This window comes from Pinus tabuliformis, chromosome 7 (assembly GCF_031772625.1).
Source record: "Pinus tabuliformis cultivar Carrire ecotype Pingquan chromosome 7, CPIR1, whole genome shotgun sequence".
Lineage (NCBI taxonomy): Eukaryota > Viridiplantae > Streptophyta > Pinopsida > Pinales > Pinaceae > Pinus > Pinus tabuliformis.
The window spans coordinates 234,419,723-234,438,511 of record NC_142293.1 but is presented as its reverse complement, the minus strand read 5'-3'; the positions used below and the strand labels follow the sequence as shown (position 1 = coordinate 234,438,511).

The window sequence follows — 18,789 nt, the reverse complement described above, 5'->3', positions numbered from 1 at the left end:
AAAAATAAGAAAATTTATCAATCTAATTTAATAAATATTATGATTTTTTTATATGAATAAGTGTAACTCAAAAATGTGAATTTGACATTGCTGGAAATGTATATTTTATAAAATTCATTGAAGAGTTAACAAACATGATTCCCTCATACACTGAAGTAATATCCACTTGTGTTTAGGAAAATAAATAAGTGTAGTAATAATTAACGTAGTTGTAATAGTTCAAAGCTATAATTAATATAGTTGTAATGGATGCAATGATATGTGTGGTTATAAATCTCTCTCAAACTATAAGATGTGATTGCACTCAATTATGTCCTCACTTTGCAGAAGTGCGAAGTATATATAGAAATTTTTAATTCTAACTTAGGTTTGCAATATATATATTTTTAAATAATAAAAACACAAGGAATTCATAAATTTTAAAACATTAATTGACTAATTTGAATTTGAGTAATCTAGATTTAAAAGTGCGTAGGAAATTATTTTTAAGATAATAATATTATAAACTTTATCTTAGATTAGTTTGTTGTTGTATTTATTTATTTAATATAATTTGATTTATTTTTATTTAAAATTTCTAATTAAAATGATTAAATATATAAATATGTTGTATTTAAAACAAAAAACAATAAACAAATTATCATTCTCAAGAATTTCAAAATTGAAAAAGCAAAGTTAAAATCTTTTACAGAAAGTTATCTATATATTATTATAATTATTTTCTTGGTAAAATAAAATAAAATATGGATTTATAATTAAGGAAAATTAGAGTTTGGAATATATTTGAATATTTATAAAACTATTTTTTGCAATAAATAAATTTTATAATTAGCTTATAGACAAGTATTGAGAGGCTCCATTTTTTTTTCTTTTTTACGATAATTATGATAGCTCAATCGAGCCTATAGCTCGATCAAGCCTTGTTTAACCACGTTAAGGGCTCAATCGATCGATCTATTTAAAATTTGAATTTCAAACACTCGAACAGGCATTTTAGGCACTTGATCGAGTTGTTAAGGTCCTAAAACACAGAGTTTTAGCTCCTCTTTTGCAAATTTTCTCTGCAACACCATCTTCTACCCTAGGAGACTCCAAGCATAATGTCTTTAAGTGGCAGAGTTGATCATGTTGGATTCGGGAAGGAACCCTTTATCCAATGCCATATGAGTATGACAATTTTGAATTCATATGATATTTTTATCTAATTTCTTTTAAATATAACGCTTTAATTTTTTTGAACAATTTTAGAGAGGTTGAATAAAAAATCAATATCTGAAAATATACACAATGAAAAAATTTCAAAAAATACCGCTATCTTTGTTTTCGAGTCCTCTTCATGTGTTTGCAAAATGCAATTGAATGATTACTTCACCTACTCGAAAAGTAATTAAAAAATATAATTTGACCATAATTCGAGAGAATGACACGATAGCTCCCATACCTCAAGAGGTCATGGACCATCTACCAAATGTTGCAATGGTGGAACCCTAGACCAGGAGGGTGTCAGTGGGAAGGTTGACGTGCTACAGGGAGTGTTGTATGCTTGACGATAGGCAGAAGTACCCGTCTAGTGCATGGGTCGCACCTGTCAACGTTGGAGGTGGCCTAGGGAATGATGAGGATGGGTATCAGGGATATATGTTAGGGTTGTATCAAGAGAGGGTTTACACTTTTTTGTTCACAGTCACTCTCGTGATCCTTCCTCAGCTGCACGAGCCCATCGAAATAGTTAAACAACAATTTTTATGATGGAGGTTTTATCCTACATTCAAGGACATGAGGAATGATCAACCAATAGGATTGTGTGTATTTGAAGCCTAAACCAGAGGATAACTTGTCGGTTTCAGGGTTGGAGCTTTCACAACATAATTTGGAAAATGCTATTTCTCCAGGTAGACTGCCAACAAGGAAGTGGAGAGGCTTGATGGTTGACTGGTGCCAGGATGGCGGGTTTGGGTTGTTGGAAGATGGCATGCACTATGATTGAAAGGAGGGGGCTAAGGGTCCTGACAAGGAATCCCATGAGAGTCAGGATACAATGACGCTTTTAGTGGGAGGTGCAGAAGATGTGATGATGGAAATTAGGTAAGCTCAAAAAACCCTAGTTATTTTCATGCAGTAGGGTTCTTTACTTGAAGCAGACATGGCCTTTAGGGAAATAAGGGACAAGAGTCTTGCTCGAATCCTGGTAATATTTTATCCACAGGAGGGACTGGATGATGAAATTAATCTTCAATACCAAGATCATATTTTCACATAGATCATTGATTATGAACAACTTCCCTTTCGCTATCACAGATACCATAAATATGGCCATTTAGTTGGGGACTATCCCCTAGGAATAAGAGGTGAAGAAGATACAGAGGGGATGACGGAAATCTTGATCATACTCAGACTGTAGAAGAGGAACTGGTTCAAGCTGAGGATTTGGGGACTTAGCAAAAAGGTGAATAAGTGTTGATAGAATCTCAAGAAGTCTAGGATATGCAGATGGAGAATGATATTTTGCAGGAGCAGGTTGAGCCTCATGAGATAATGCGTGAAGATATAGAGGTGAGGGGTGATACCATCCCCGAGCTACAGATGGTGGGTATTGTCTCTTCTCCCCTTCCTTCTGTTCATGAATCCTTTCAATCTTTGCTCAAGTTGCTCTCGAGGCCTAGTCCTTCCAGGCCTGTTTCAATTCAAAATATTCCTGTTGATTATGTGTCTAAAGCCCAAGATAGTATCATTACATCAATCCCAGTAATTCAATTGAATCAAAATCTATCGGTTGACCCAAATACCTTGTACTCTTTTGGGAAACCAGTGAAGAAATCCAACTATTACCTTCGCTCTCGAGACAAGAAAGATAATCCCGAGGAAGGAAATCAAACCTTTCTAAGGCTCAACAAGGAGGAATAATTGACATAACACATGAGAAACAATTATCCTTTCATGGGGCGCTAAGAGCAGCGTAGACCCCAACAAAAGTGATCAAATGATTGTGATGTCTTTCAATTACGGAGGGTTTTCTAGTACCTCTAAAAAACTTGAACTAAAAATTATGTTCCTTAATTACCGTCCTGATGTAATTATGCTCCAAGAAACACTCAGAGCTGGAGAAGAAGTGAAACTAGCCCTTAATAAAATGTTACCGAGATGGACTTTTCTGACTGTGGATGCCAAAGGAAGATTTGGGGGTTTGGCTTTGGGAGTAAAAGATAGCAGTGTGAAGCTACTAAAATCTTAGGGGTCGAACTTGGTGGTGGGGGTTAAGGTCTTATCACAGGAGCTATGCTCTTACTTGTTACTTTTAAATATATATGGGCCATTCCAAGATAGGGTTTTATTCTGGAATAACCTATTCTCCAAATTATTTACAATAACCCGAACCTAGTAGTGGGAGGGGATCTGAACTTTTCATTGGCGTTGTCAAAGATATTGGGTCCTACATCCCAAGAAGACCCCTTGGATGACTACTTTTTTAATAAGATCATATTTGGAAAACTCATTGATATAAACATGCTAAAATCCAGACCTACTTGGAGGAATAAAAGAGTGGAGGAGGCCAATATAGCTAAGATACTAGACCGCTTTCTACTAAATCAAGAAATGTCTTCTAGGATTCCTTACTTTAGACATTGGGTGGGTGTAGGAGGGGATTCAGATCACCTACCTATCCTACTGGAAATGAAAGGACCTAATCAAAAGTTGGGGTCTCCCTTCAAATTCAACTCAGCTTGGCTCAAAGATACCTCATACAACAATCTAGTTAAAGCTACTTGGAGACCATTAGCCAGTGAACATGGGTATTTGCTAGCCCATTATTTTATGGAAAATTTAAAGAGAATGGAGAAGAAAATGATAGAATGGGAAAAAGAGAAAAAGAATAGGGAGGAATCTGATTTAAGCAGGATAGGGGAGGAACTAGACCTCTTAGAAAGCCCAAAAATGGATGGATATGAGATAAAAGAAAAGAGGGAGAAGATTAAACAATTGGATATTGAAAGAAGAAAAATCCTAAGTGATATAGAAGAACAATGGAGACTAAAAAGTAGAGCTATTTGGTTAGCAGCAGGGGATGAAAAATCGATTTTTTTTCAAAATTATGCTAAAGGAAGGAAAAACACAAACAGAATTTTGGGGTTGAAAACGCCCGAAGGGGGAATAGAAAACACTTTTTATGACCTAGCCTCACTGAGAAGGAACCACTTTAAAAATTTATTCAAATCTCCTGATGTGGTCTCGATTGCAGAGGTGATCTGGCTTGCCCAACGTTTTCCTCGATATGTGGAGGAGGAGGAAAACGATTTGCTTACGAAACCTCTGTCAGAAGGGGAGGTGGAAGGGGTTTTTTAAAGTATGCATAGAAACAAGAGCCCAGGCCCAGATGGGTGGACAATGGAATTTTTCTAGCACTTCTTTAACCTGTTAGGGCATGAACTTATAAGGGTGGTAGAGGAATCTTGGGTAAATGGTGCGGTTTATGAACCTTTCAACTCTACTTTTCTAGACTTAATTCCTAAAATGGAGGACCCCTCATCTTTTGAGGAATTTAGGCCTATATCTTTGTGCAACTTAATCTATCAAATTATAGCCAAAATTATTGTAGTATGTATGAAACCTATCCTACCAAGAAATAGATCTAAGGAACAAGTTGGGTTCCTAGACGGAAGGCAGATTCATGAAGCAATTAGGGTGGCTCAGGAGACACTACATTGTATCAAGAGGAGTAGGAAAAAATGAGTGATTATAAAAATTGACCTATCTAAAGCATATGACAGAATCAGTTGGCTCTATATTCGTATGTTAATGACCCACCTGAGATTCAGTATCGATTTGATTAACTGGGTGATGGGATGCATTTCAAATGTCAACTTTGTTATCCTGATCAATGGGTAGCCTCCCCTTTCTTTCATAGCCAAAGAGAATTGAGACAGGGGTGTCCACTATCTCCACTCCTTCTCTTACTTATGGAAGAAGGTCTCAGTCTGTCGATATTGGCTGGGAAGAGAAGAGGAGACCTAAAAGGTATTGAAGTTTCTATAAATTTGTATTTCACTCATTTGTTGTTTTTTTATGATATATTGAGATTCAGTGATGGAAGCATAAGTGATATTCAACATATAACAGAAGCACTCGATATGTTCTTAGTAGTAACAAGAATGTCTATAAATCCTCAAAAATCATCCCTAAGTTTTGAAGGTCTCCCAGGGACTGAAATTACCAGGGTCACCTCGGCCCTCCCATTTGAAGCTAAGCCAATGAAGGATAGCTTTAAGTACCTGGGTTTCCATTTAAAACCAAACTCTTATAGGAAACAAGACTGGTAGTGGCTCCTGACAAAGATCGAAAGGAGTATAAAACAATAGAGCTATAAATGGTTGTCGAGAGAGGGAATATTGGTTTTGAAAAAATCGGTCCTTATTGCAATTCATGTATACTAGATTGCACTAACTTAGATTCAAAAAGGTATACTCTCATGAATCAGGAAAGTGTGCAGCTGATTTTTGTGGGCTGGAACAAAGGAGGATTCCATGTTGCCATGGGTAGCCTGGGACAAATTTCCTAGACCAAAGGATTGGGGTGGGTTGGGCATAAAAGACTTATGAACTTTCACATCCTCAATAGCAGCAAAATCGGGGTGGAGACTAACAAAAATGGAGAATATGTGGACAACAGTTATCAAAAGGAAATACATAGACCCAATCCCCATGGATGAGTGGCTACGAAGTTCAGACAAAAGACTTCCCATGCTTTAGTGGTATGGAAGGAAACATTGGACTCCTTCAGTATCATTGAAGATGGATTGGCCTGGCACGTTGGGAATGGGGAGAAGCTCAAAATAGGAATAGACCCGTGGGTGGGATGAAATGAGGGTTATGCCCTCTCAAGGGAGGTTATAAACTGATTACATGCCCAAGGTATATATTTTCTACATCAAATCGTAAGAGGATATCTATCAACAACTTGGCATCAGGGATGGAAATTAGTGGAGGATATGCAAATGGAACCCCAATGGGAAGAGGAATGGAAGAATTATATAAGAGAAATCTAGAGAACAAATGTAAGATTAAGGTATAAATCGGATGTGATTGTATGGGTACATGCTCCTACAGGAAAATACTATCCAAAGTTTGGCTACAACTACCTAATGGTTAAAAGGGCATGGGGAGCACAACAATGGTGCTGGAAACCATTATGGAAACTAAAATGTCCTGCAAAATCAAGACTCTTTTTTGGTGCATCCTAAAAAAAAATCCCTACATGGGACAATCTTTAGAAGAGGAACAGAATTGGTCCAAGATGGTGCACTCTCTGAAAAAGTGACGAAGAATCAGTCCAACACCTTTTTCGAAAGTGTCATTTCAGTATTAAGATATCGAAAGAAACAGTGAGACTTTTGGGAAAACCCCAAATTTGGAATGGGGAAAATATAAGTGATGCCTCACATAGATGGTGGAAGGACGTCCCAGAGGAAAATATGAAAAATATCCCTCTGATAATCTCGTGGGGCATCTGGTTTGCCAGAAATAGAAGCATTTTTTAGGATATGGTCCCTTCTCATGCTCCTATTGTTGTATAAAGTGCCTCGATCTATGCTTTTTTGCCTCCACCAAACCTTGTTAAGATGCCTAGAATGTTAAGATAAGAACATATTAGAGGAGATATTACATGGGCTTATTTTGATGGTGCATCCGATCCATAGGAAAAATGTGGCTCGGGACTTTTCATTTATAAAAACAACCAAAAATTTCAAAAATCTTCGGTGGTACTTGGCTCGGGATCAAATAATTTTTTTGAACTACAATATCTGAAACTCTTACTTTGTTGGCTTATACACATGAGGATGGGATCGATACAAATTTTTGGAGATTCATATTATATTTTGATTCCATAACTTGAAGGAATTTTACATTTGAAACAACACTCTGACTACATAATTGTCTGTTATATTTACAGGGAATGGAACACTCAGACAGAATTCCTTTCTAGGGAGGTTCTGCAACAGGATATGGGCTCCTGGCACATAACAGAAGTTGATGGAGATAGGATCCGTGTGTCGGATCAATAGCCTTTTATCTCTTGATGGATCGGGTTTCTCATCAAAGAGTTTTTTGTTTCTTTTCTGTTATGTCAAAGTATTGTTTTGATACTGCTGGTTTATAGATGCCACAAACATTTGATGATGGTCACATGATGTACCTTTTTATAATTTTGAACAATGCTTGTTTTAGCAAAGGGTCGTTTTCCTCACTAATGGTGAGTCCCAAGATCTAGTACTGACTCTTTTTGATATTTTGGGTTTGAGTAGTTTCAAAAATTCTACGATCAACCCAAAGATGGTTTACTATATTTTTTTTGGACATAAAATTTTTTGAATGCTTAAATGCATCTACAAATGTAACTTTTTATTGCGTTAATAGAAAGTTCTATTTTTTCCTTGGAGAAAAAAATAGAAAAATATAATTTTGCATAAAAAAATAATTTTTTAATATGAAAAACTTAGCTCTCTCCAGGTAGATCATCTTATATATATATATATATATATATATATATATATATATATATATATATATATATATATATATATATATATATATATATATATAGATATATAGATATAGATATAGATATATATATATATTACACATTTTAGACTAAGTTATGCTACATGAAGACACACATACCCCTTAATATGTGTGAAAAATTGCAAGGATAAGCATTTCATTTAATAGAAAATCCACATATTATATGATACTAAATTTTTTTGCAAAAAATATCATTAGGACAACAACATAATTCTCCACAATTTTTCTCTTTACTCCGAATCAAAATTCACAGTGGTTATATGAATTTTGAGTGCTTCAATTTGATAAAAGAGGAAAAAATTGAAATTTCATTGCCACATTTGGCCCAAAAGTGTAACCCATCTTCATGCATTCACTGAGGAAATATTGTATGTTTCATTAGTTCTCCCTTGAAATTATTTGTAGAATGATGTTTTTCAAAATAAATAGGTTTGTATAGTGGCATTCAATATCAATTGGTCTATAATCTTGATATACATAAACACCTTTCTTCCATATTCTTTCATTTTCTGTTAAATATTCTCCTTTAATAACTATCAACCCTATCATAAACATAAATCTTTTGGATTCCATTACTAAGACATTGAGGGTATGCTTTCCCTCTAATCAATGTGCTAACCAATAGTCAATGCCCAATTCATTACCTTATGGGGAAACCATTGTGCTTATATTCCACTCAAAAAATGGAGAGCCAACAGATAAGTCTACTTGATCAACAAGTCATGCTATATTCATTCTAGGTAAATGAAAGTTAATAGAATATTGATCGAACCTAGTTGTATGAGATTTGAGACATGATCATAATCTTGTGAAATAATTAATTGTTCCTCTTCAAACTAGGCTAATTCACTAGTTATATGTTTCCCATTTGGGAAATATATACAATCCCTTCTATCAACCCAATATGTAGATTCATAATCAATCCATTATCTAATACTATATGAGCCAAATAAGTAAAAATAAGCAAAAATGAATCCATATTTTAACTATAGAATTCTTTGATGTTGATACTAAATTAATGAGTATCCTCAATTATTTTTCATTCATATGTATGTGATTAATCTACATTGACCACATCTAAAAAATATCTCTATGAATGTGGATTCCTTGTTGATTGGTCTTCTCACCTTCATGTTCCTTTTTCCATTACTAAACAACATCATCCAATAATATATTTTGCATCTTGAATGAAGAAATTAGCTTTGAAATTCATTTCTTGTGTGCATAACATAGTTTTGATTCATGTACCTATATGTCATACTCACATTTACCTTGAATAGCCTTGAAATAGTTCTAAATATGTCACACCTTGCATTTCTTATGAAACTTACACAACCGTTGAAATACTGTCAAGAATTTTCAAAGTGGCCTAGAATTTTCATAATCTAATTCATGGCCCCTATCATCACTTATATAGAAGTGATATTCCTTCAACATAATTTTATTGTCTATCTTACTATATGACCCATGTTTGTATGTGATATCAACCATTATGCTAACCTCCATCCAATGATGATAGTGGATTTGAATCCCATTTTATGGTTGAAGGATGTAACTCTCAACTAAATCAACATATGATAAGGTCATACTAATGGGAAATGTAACTTTTCATATTTTAAATTGCTGATCTTATTATCAAGCCAAATGGACATGCTAAACATATTGTTGAGTCTTTTCAAAGAAATCCTTAGTGAAGTCACAAATTCATATTACCTGGTGGAAAAATAATAAAAACCTATATAAGTTCATTGTTAAAATTATTCATATCATCATATTTGAAAGTGAAATATCTTAAAGTAATGATACCATTGCAATATCTAAAAAGGAATGAAATCATTTAACTACTTATTACTAATATGGAAAATTACCATCAATGTCATTTTATTTTATGTCCTTCTTTGATATCATATGTGACATATTTGACTCAACCTCCTTTCTCCCTCCATAGACAAACTCGACCTCCCTCTTCCCTACTCGTTCTCTCTTCCTGACAACTCGACATGATTAGAACTCACACTACTTGCCCTCGTAGTGTAGAAATTATGGTGTAGAAATTAAATGATGGCTAGTTAATTTAATTAAGGCATTTCACATGTCTCACGAAACCTTTTATGGGTTTTGGAGATCTCAAGTTCCTTAGCCTCTTTGAAACAAATTAAGACTAGAACACTTGTTCTATGCTACAAAATCTAACATCACACAACTATACCAGCAACCCGTATCACTAGTTTGAAAATGGAGGAGGTGATTGAATAATATGAACTAACAAGCTATCCTCTTCCATCTCTATACCAACTAAACATTCCAAATAGCTCCATAATAACTACAATATTGAAATTAACTTTCCGAAGAGCCAAAGAGATTACAAAATTACCTCACTAATACTCTCCTAGGCCAAATCCCAATGGTTGCACATATCCCACCTTTGGCACTGGTCCTGTTATGAGGGAAAAAGATCAAGTGAAAAAAATGATGGGACCAATGGAAGGTTCCATTGCTTGATGGTTGAGGGAACCTCATAGCCAAATAAGTTGGAAACATAAACAATACTACTTGCTCCAATTTCCCTACAGGATCTTTAGTTTAACATCAGATTCATTGCATATCCCTCTCCAAGAACCCATAATTTATACCATGAATTCCCTAGATTTTAGTGGTGATTCGATACCTTTTCTAAGGATTAATTTGAATCTTTTTAGGTCCCCTTGAATGAGCCTAGGGCATGTAGATTAATTTATAAATGGCAATGCAAAACTTAACTTAGGTATTTTTTAAGCCTTTCCCCATAAACATGCATTCAATATGAGTATACCTATTGGCCTTAATGCACTTATTTGCATGTGAAACAATGGGAGGGGAGACCATGATGAACAATGTAGCCTTAACCCACTTCCCACACATTTTTTTATTCAAATAATACCAATATTAAGGTATAATCAAAGTTGTTGGGCTTCCATTGTTGATAAGGACCCGACCCGCTTCTAGTTTGACACCATCATTAGCAAGATGATCAACATCAAAGTTGAGTGATATTAGGACATGGTAAAAACTATTATTGGATAAGGATTCTTGAGATCTTGAAATTTCTATTATAATTCTAAGTTTTCATTCTTTAGGTAGAGTGCCCCTAAACAAGTGCTAGATGACAATCAAACAATCTCCCACCATCATCAAGTTTTCTATTTGAGCTTTCTTGGCCAATGTTAAACATTGCAAAAATGAATAGCATTCAACGGGGTTGCTTGCTAATTGGCAATACCCCAAGAATTGTCTATTACATTGTTTTATTTGATGTTAGAGATAACCACTCCATATCCCATAACCCCTAGGTTAACTATTATTTTATAATAAAAAAAATGAGTAATTATTTTCATTCATTTATAAAAGTTTTAGATACCTAAATTAATATTAGTTTTAGATACCTAAATTAATATGTGATCTAGATGTTCCCTAGTTTGGACTTGTTTCCTTTGCAACATAAATTACTTACTAAGAATAGGTAATAAATGAATTTAACTTTACAACAGTTTTACACATGTCTCATGAATGGAGACCCCAATTCCATTTAACAATTATTAAGTTTTAATTTATAAAATATTTCCAATCAACGAGATAAATTAAATTAATGAAATTTAAAATGTGAAGTTTGAACTTTGAAATTAATAATTGAATCTTTACAAATATGAAATTTACAACAAATTTCTTATTCGAGATTTCAATTCTCCTTCAACTACTATATCATAGCCATCTAATCTCACAACTCTCTTATACATCTTCAAAATGTGTATGACCACATGTACCCTTGGATCTGGCATGATCCTTCGCACATAAGTAAAGAATCCAACCATACTCTCACTATAGTAGTCAAAGTTACCAGAGTAAAGCAATGTATGGTTGAGAATGAGCCCTCTTGTATGAAGTGGGTGACAGAGCATATTGTTCCATTTATCGTGAAGAAAATCCCATGATGTACATGAGATTTCCCTCCTTACCCGGTGTCTCACAAAGTGTTAGGATAGATTCATTGTGACTTCATCCATGGCCTCATATAGGTAGGTTATGATGGGCTTTTCAATATTAACCAAGAAATATTTATTAAAGTTTCACTAAAAGAAAAACCCTCCCTTCCTAAATCCCATAAGGATTCTCTAGAAACAAGTGAAGGTACAACCTATCCCCTAGGTTTGTTTTTAATGGTATTAGCATACCATTCTATAAAAACAAACATTTTCCTCCACTCTAATTGACAATTGAGAATGGATTGACATTGATAGGGTGATGGTACAACACAACAAATTTCTATTATTTGTGATGTCATCGTGAGGGAATGATCATAAATGGTTTGGTGATGCTCATATTCTCCTCATTTCCTCCTCAACATCTCCAATATTAAATCAATGCAACATATAAAGAAACAAATAATATGGGTTGTCTCTTCATTATCAATTTGTGAAGTGCCACATAATCAATACCTTAGTAGTTATGTCTTGAAGAACATGCTCCACACCTATATTTCTGTTGAATTTATCCAACAAATTACACAAAAAGGAGCATCCTCAAAACATTTTATTAAGAAATCAACACTTAAAAAGTGAAGGTCAATAGCTAAGGTAAATGTAAGTTAGTATACAAACACTACCCCTAAAATACATTTCCCTTGGACAACTAAGTTTCAGATTTCAGATGTCACAGAATATAAAATTTCCAATGTCAAAGACAAGTCAAGCTCCACATCTTCTGTATTAAAAATGGTCTTGTTTCAATCAATAGCTGGTTGTAGATTGGTGCAATTATTATGACAACAAATCAATCCAAATCACTCTCTTGGCTCTGCATGGCCTTCAAACCTCTTAGCTTCTGCATCAAAGTACACAATAAAGTAGTTTCCTAGAGGTTGAATTATGAGGTCTATTAGAGTACCAATATTTCATAGTTCTTAGTGATCTAAGCTAATTATGACCTAAGTTCTTGCAACAAGGTTATAAACCAGCAAGAAGAATTTCATCTGGCATTATTTTACATATAGCTTTGTCCATGACGCCCAAAATCCATTAGATTACCCTCTAACACAAATCAAATATTACGTTTTTGTTGGAAAATAAATCAATCTCAATCAATATCTTGGCTCTCCATGGCCTTCAAAATTCTTAGTGTCTACATCAAAGTACACAATGAGATAAATATCCTAGGCCATTGAAACATATCCATACCAATCTTCTCGATAGGCTACAGAAAGGATTCAATCTTTGAAGGCATTGCTTAACTGGGAGTTATGCAATCCCCTACAAACCCAGTAGTTAAACCACTGTAAGGGGCCATTCTATCAGACTCAGAAGATGCCATAGAATGTATATCTGAAATCTGATGAAAAGAGATCCCATTCCATGTAGAAGCAAGTAAGTCTTTAGAGTCCCTAACAATACCCAAGTAGCAGAATTTAGTACGCAAATGGGAAAAATATATTCTAAAAAATTATGGTTCCTAAATATGTGTTTTACATAAAGCATTTTCTATGCATATGGGTATTGGATGAAGGGGAATGATGTGCAGTGTAAACCAAGTGTTTTCTTGATGTGGTTGGACAACACTTCCCATTGTTTCCTTGGTGTTAATCTTAGTGAATATTCCATCTCTGGTGGAATCAAGGAATAACCTTATTTGGGTTGATTTCTAATCAAAGAATAATGACATTTGATTAGTACAGTAACAATTTTTCTAATTTGTAGATAGGTAAATACTCATTCTCAAGTTTCTAACAAGTATTTAAGTACTTTAAGCAATGAGTTCATGATATTTTCCCTTTTGATCATGAGCCACAATGGAACTTGTTCTTTTACCTCTAACGTGCCCCACAAACATTGTATGTAGGTATTCAACCATAATTTTCTATGTTGTCATATAGTTCTCCAAAATGTTACGCTTATTGAAACTCAAGCCACAACTTTTGTCATCAAACTTATATAATCTAATTCTTATTAGTCATGTATTAGTCTTGGGTTCATGGATTTTTGTATGCACCTCATTGTTGTAGAATGTTCATATCCACAATATTGGGTTTGGCTATGTTTTATTTCGTGAATGGGAGTTATGCTAGGGAATGCAGTTAGGGAAGGAATTTTGAAACTATGGATATGCAATAGTTTTTGTAGCATTTGTGGAGATGTGTTGTACATAAAGCATTTTTTGTGCATAAGGATATTGGTTGAAGGGGAATGATGTGCGGTGTAAACAAAGTATTTTTTTGATGTGGTTGGAGAACACTTCCCATTCTTTCCTTGGTGTTAATATTATTGAATATTGCATCTCTGGTTGAATTAAGGAAGGACCTTATTTGGGTTTATTTATCAGAAAACAATAATGGCATTTGATTAGTACAGTAACATGTTTTCTAACTTGTAGATAGGGAAATCATCATTCTCAATTTTCTAACTAGTATTTAAGTACTTTAATCAATCAGTTCATGACCTTTTCCCCTTTGATCATGGGTCATAATGGAACTTATTCTTTTACCTCTAACATGCCCCAGACTATTTGAATCCTCTCTCCTTCAAACATCAAATACGTGATCTTCGTGGTGATGGGAAAACTTCAACATATATGTTTCTCTACTTAAACCTCTCCCCTCATACAATATTAATGGAAAAGAACATCATACAACGCTAGGGACATCCCCTTGAGACTAGAAAAGCACTAGTCAAAAAAGAGATACATCCAAAGAGGATTTACTTGTCTGGTGTTGGTCCACAATTCTATTGGTGCAGATTAACAAGCATAGATGCAAAAGAAAATAGAAAATTCATCACAAATGGTGATAGGACAATTCATGTTGATTCTTTAAGAAATAAGATAGAAGGGAAAAAAAACATCTAAGTTGTAAATTGATACAATATCAAAATAAATATACCAATGAATAACCCAATGACGATACCGAAAGAGGGAGAAGGAGGAGATGTTCTACTTTAACCACATTCAATATGGAGTTGACTGGCTACAATGACTCATATTTAGCAGGTTGCATTGATGACAGGTGAGCTTCCTCTCGCTCCTCTAATGAACCAACTAATGCCCACGAACCATGTAATGTCTTCAAACATGGACTAGTCCTAAAACGTAAATCGCCCACAATGGGCCATTACTGTTTTTTCGTTTTTGGCCAATCCAATGTCCATTTCAATTAGAAATTCACATTTGAAAATGAGGGATCTAAAATCAAGATTGCCTTTTTATCAGAATAGTCAAGAGCAGGTCGACTGACTTTCTAAATCTTGGTTACAACCAAATAAAAGGAACTCACCATTCAAAAACTATAGAATGGCATGTACAATTAACACTAAGAAATGAATTTACATCTCAAGTTAAAAACATGGTGGTTATTTTTGCTGCTATAAAACCCTCTATAGATGAAGAAATCATTGACATATGTAACTATACCTAATCCAACTGAAAATTCAGGGAAAATGAATGGTTTATTTTTATCAACGGACCTAGAGTAGGGTTACTAGGTATCATGGTCACAGTCGTGGTCATGGTCATGGGATTCTTGATCGTCATTACTGAAGACATAAGAGGTGGATGATGAGGAGGAGAGGTATGGTAGATATTTGAATGTCGAAGGAATGGTGTTAATGTTAGAGATAACAGAGTCTAAGTCACAGTCATCATCCAAGTGTAGGGAGTCCTAAATGCAACACTTGAGAGAACCAAACATCATGTTGGGTTCATGCATCAACAAATGAGGAAAATTGGTTGAGGTTCCACCACTATCATCAACAATTAGGAAATTTTCCACCTTGCCATCACTATCATAGGCGAAGTCCGACAGAATGGCACACAGAGTAGTTCGTTCGTTGAGCCTATGGATAGGCATCAATGGAAACAACTTCCCAATTTCCCAGAAGTTAGGAATTAACTTGAATATTGAAATATTTATGTGACACATGGCGGGCCCTTTTGTGACAGGAAAAGATATGACATCCACATCTCGTCTACAGTGGCTAATGGTTCAAGCCTCAAGTTCCCTTCTTTGAACAAATCTAGGAACCTTGCTTTCATATGCTCTTTGTACATTTGGTTGTTGTGGAAATTCCCCATGGCAGTATTATCCATGATTTTTTTATACTCACCCATTAATTTCTTAGGAAAATTGTCCACCAGAGGCTTTAGATCCATTCCAGCCACAACTGCAGATACAAAGTCCTTTTTTTCATGCACAGACACAACATCAAACACTAGAAGAGAATGGTGTGAAACCAGAGCTCTCCCACATTCACTGCATGTGATGAGATGGTTTACCCTTTCTTGGTTATAGGCCATAGGAACTTCCTTGACCATAGTCGCTGCATATGCTTCCAAACTATAAGCAACAAACATATGCTTCCTTGAACATTCGGTACCTTCATAATCAATACCAAGCCCTCCTCCAATGTCACTGATCTTCATATTGGTGCCCAACTTAACAAAATCACAGTATATATACATCACTTCGCTCACACCATCATTAAGAACTAAATGCATGGGATCTAAGACATACTATGTAAAAGAAGAAGCTCGAGACAATCCAACATCCCCAATTTCTGCAATTTCCAAACGATGCCAACAATTTCCAAACTCGTGAGCCCAAATTTTCCCTTCTCACTAGATTTGGCGCCGAAATGGCCACCATGTTTGGTCCTTAAGTTGGCTCAAACCCCAATAACAGCCCTCATGGTTAACTTGCATTTCACACTGAGAACCGAATCCAGTTCTTCTTCTTGCTCCAACACAATAATGCAATTAAAATTCAAGGGTATGGTAGTAAGCACCAATGAAATATATTCTTCATATTTGTATCCATTACAGACAAGAAAATCTTTAGGGCTTGATTTACACATGGAACCCATGGCTAGAAACAACTTTAGTTTCGACCTAGCTTCAAGCCCAAATTCATAGGGCTTTCCAAATTCCACAATGTTCTCCACAACATATTGATATTGATTGCATATGTATCGTAGAATCAAAGGTTGATTATAGAGATTCCAGCCTGTGCTTCAGCACATCAAGAAACCTAATAATAAGAAGTCCAGACATTCCCAGCCCTCCCAAATATTTGGAACCAACCACCTTCTTAATGATCTTCATCACATTGAGGTCGATAACCTTGTTCATCACATTGAGTTGATAACCATGAGGTCGAACAACCTCGTTCCCATTATAATTCACCACAAAATATGGAGCTACCCACCCCTTGAATCTATACAACACAAAATAATGGGCAATGGACCAGGAGACAGGTGTAGCAACAATGCCTACATCGTTTCCATTAGAAAACAAGGGGTTGGGAAAAATCAGAACCAAAAGAACAGGAAGAGATCCCTCCCCTGGCAAGCCATAGATACGAAGGGGGTTATGATGGGGAGACTCCACAATGCCTAAGCAAGCCAAGGGAAGCATCCCTTCCAACATTTTTACTCTCTCTCGGGATTCAGAGTGACATGGGTCATTACTCTAACGAACTTCCAACGCAGCATTTAATGTAACTGCTTATGATGATACAACGACGAATTTTTTTTAATCATCTAACACATCAAATCAATGGCGCAAGAGAGTACACAATGGCACATAGGTGAGTTCTTCTCAGAGGGAAACACACTAAGCATATAGGGGAGTTCTTCTCGAGGGAAACACCTCACGACATAATTATTAGTTTGAAGTATTTGCTAGTTTTTAACATTGACGTTAATCAATACAAAACAACACAAAGGCATGTGTCTATTTTGGAATAGGGCTTCCATAATTTTAATTTAATTATCAATAATTATTAGGTGAATTTAACCTCCACAAAATATTTTAAAATATTCTTAGTTTTATACAAAAATCAAATGTTAAGATTTATATCCAAAGTATTTATGCCCTTTTTTTCATTTTTAATTAAACTCATTAATTAAAAAAATTTCATATGAACGAGTGTCATATGAAATGACTCATGGTTAGTGGACATATAGTATTAATAATCCGTGATATTTATCCATGGTATTGTAGCAAAGCCTATAAAGTGAGTGTGAATCTACATGGTTAAGAATATTGTCAAGTGATTTTTTTTAATGTATAAATATTTAATTTATATAATAATAATAATAATAATAATAATAATAATAATTTTTTTTCCGTGGAAAATAGAGTTCGTAATTTCTATTAAGAAGATGTTAATAGTAATTACATGTTGTAAATGCCGCGGCATATGCTGTAGGGTGGCATGAGCCACATTACAATGTAGTAAACTGGATATATCATCCAATAGTGTCTAGGAAATATCATGAGGTGAAATTCCCTGTATATAGTCCCCATTATACAAAATATATATAGCGTCCAAGACCATATAGTATATACATCTATATGTCTATACAGTAATAACCGAACAAAATAGATACTGCTATACAAAAAGTAGCTCCCAAATAGATAAGGGAACTAGTGAGGGGGAGAACCCCCTATCCAGAGACCGTCCATGTAGGGGCGATGATAGAACCTGTGAACCCCATCTGCTGTATGTTCATCAATCTGCCAGTCACCTATAGGCCGATGCGCCGCCTCTTTCGAAAGCTGGTCAGCAGTCGCATTTCTTTCCCTGTAGATATGAGAAACAGTGATCTGGTCAAAATGTGTTTTTAGAAAAACAATTTCTTCCAAGATATGTTCCAAAGTATATGCATGACAGATAGTTTTATTGTTTATCCAATCAATCACTATCTTAGAGTCCCCAAAAATTTGAATTTGTCTGCAGTGTTTAGAGAGGGCAAAATAGAGAAGGTGTCTCAAAGTGATAAGCTCCGCAAAGTTATTCGATCCCGGTCCCAGACCCAGTCTCAAATAAAAATAATGTGTCTCATTGATATAAAAAACAATCCCTCCTCCACACCCTTGTGGCGGCGCTGCTCCGTCAAAATATGCCCAAGGCATATCCTTATTAATGATTTCAGGCTGTATTATTCTAGTACGGATGGACGAGCTTTCAAATGGAATTTCATTATATGCGGCACAAATGGAAGTTGAGAGAAAATGGTGGTCAACTCTGCGATTCTCAAAGATACAGCCATTCCTACTCTGCCAGATGAAACTTGATATCACAGCTGGGAGATTTTGGGCCTTTTCGGTGGCAAATGCAGCCCACCAATATGCCCAAGCAGAAGTAGTATCCTCGCCTTGCCAAATCATTCTGATGTTCAGATTCTGTGTGACCTGA

At 35.2% G+C, this 18,789-nt stretch overlaps 1 pseudogene; it reads right to left on the bottom strand.

Annotated features, from left to right (window-relative positions):
• Positions 1 to 15,252: 15,252 nt before the first annotated feature.
• Positions 15,253 to 17,003, bottom strand: LOC149246716 (arginine decarboxylase-like; annotated as a pseudogene).
• Between the last annotated feature and the right edge of the window lie 1,786 nt (positions 17,004 to 18,789).